Genomic DNA, 1,995 nt, shown 5'->3' on the forward strand with positions numbered 1-1,995 from the left:
CAGCGGTTACCTTCATCTGTGCCTTCTCTCTTTCGTGTTACCATACCAATTCCAGCACTTTCTAGTGTTTTCTCTGGGTAACACACTTTTTATACAGTCCTCCAAGCAGCAATGATCATGACATAGAGGTTTATTGAGCCCTTCTTTGTGACAGGAAAATCATCCTTGTATCTCCTATTGTAAAGAGGTTGGCGTGAGGTCTCAGTGCTGGTTGATGCATCTTATAGGTGGGGATGTGGGAACAGAGAGCAGACTGTCTTGATTAGTTACATGTAGAGGGGACCAAAGAAGTAGAAAAACAGCCTTCTAGGCTTTCTTCCAACACCAAGTGACCAGACCAAAAAATGTTTTTGTTCTTTTGAGTTCACTGTAAGGCATTTATAAGGTAATATAATCAAGGAACAATGCTTGCAGCTATAGTAGTCTTTTACTTTGGATCAGAAGTGTATTTTTAAACAAGTATCATCATCATCCCCATTTACCATACTTTAGTTCACATCACAAAGCAGTGTTGGAGCATACAAATTGAATTCCTTTGGTCTGAAACTAAACCAGAATATGTGCTTCAAATCCTTGCTTAATGCAGTCCAGTTGCCACCACTGACTTGCAATCCTTGGGATCAGATCAGAGCTTGGCTGAAGTAAAACCCTTTGAAATGTGTACAGCATAGATGCCAGGTTCTTAGCACCAAATCCTTTGATTTAGAAATCTGTTCCAGTTGGTTCAAAGTGGTTGTTACTATAGCCATAGCCAGTCTAACCTACAGAGCCTCCAAAAAGAGAATTACTGGCTTCACCCAGGAGCTGCAGAAGGCAGCAGGCAGAATTCAAGGACTGCTGAACTTTCAGGAAAAAAAAAAAAAAAGCTTTCTAGCCTTCCAAATACTACTGATCCGATAACAATTGACAGTGTCATTGTTGTTGGCTAGAGGACTACGATATTTAGTACTATTTTTTGTAGGAAAAAGCTAATCCTGTAAGAATAATGATATCAACAACTGCTGCTTCTCAGTGGATCAACAATGTAATAAGTATGGATCTGAGCAGCTAAAAACTGGCTTGGCTTGGCAAATGCTTGAGACCAACCAGTTTGTTATCAGTTCTGATACTAGTATGAGAAATGTTATTCATTTTTATATAATCATGTAGAATTCTTTTTTTTTTTTTCCTTTACAGTACAAAATCTAAATGCCATTTTAGTTTTTATGAAATTCTAGCCAGATAACTAGTCTGGGAAAATAAATAGCTAGCCAAGTTTGATCATACAATTACCACAAGTACCTAAAATTTAAGCATAATAGGGAACTTAAGTGACAATTTCAACACTCCCTGTCAGTTAGTAAAGAGAAGAATGAAGTTGGAATAAGATAAAACTCCAAACAGTGACAAGGGTGGTAGTACAATAGCTATACTAACATTTTAAAAATTAATTTCTGAGGAATTTTTACATAAAGACAGAAGAATGCCACCACCTGATTTACTGACAAATAGTGTCTCACGTTTATCAACAATAGAAACAGTATTGCCTTTTCTAAAAGCAAGATTCTGAAATCATGTTACTGGCAGATTTTTTTATGTGCACACATTTACCATTTTCACTTTCTGCTACAAACTACATAATTCATATATTAAAGTCTTCACTGCCAAGTGTCTTACTAGCTTTCAGCTTTTCCGAGTGTTTTAGTGCCAGCTTTATTCCGAGTCACGTAATGGCTGAGGTGGGAAGGCACCTCTGGAGACTGTCTGGTGTGACCCCCCCTGTTCGAAGCAGGGTCACCTACAGCAGGTTGCTAAGAGCTGTGGCCAGCTGGGTCTTCAATATCTTCAAGGATGGATACTCCACAACCTCTCTGGGCAACTTGTTCCAGTGTTTAATCATCCTTATAATAAAAAATAAAAAATTAAATGTTTTCTTATGTTTAAATGGAATTTGTTATATTTCTGTTTGTGTCCATTTCCTTTCAGTTTCCATTTTCTTGTGTTCATTTCCTCCTG

This window comes from Anser brachyrhynchus, assembly GCF_964034855.1.
Source record: "Anser brachyrhynchus genome assembly, chromosome: 2".
NCBI lineage: Eukaryota > Metazoa > Chordata > Aves > Anseriformes > Anatidae > Anser > Anser brachyrhynchus.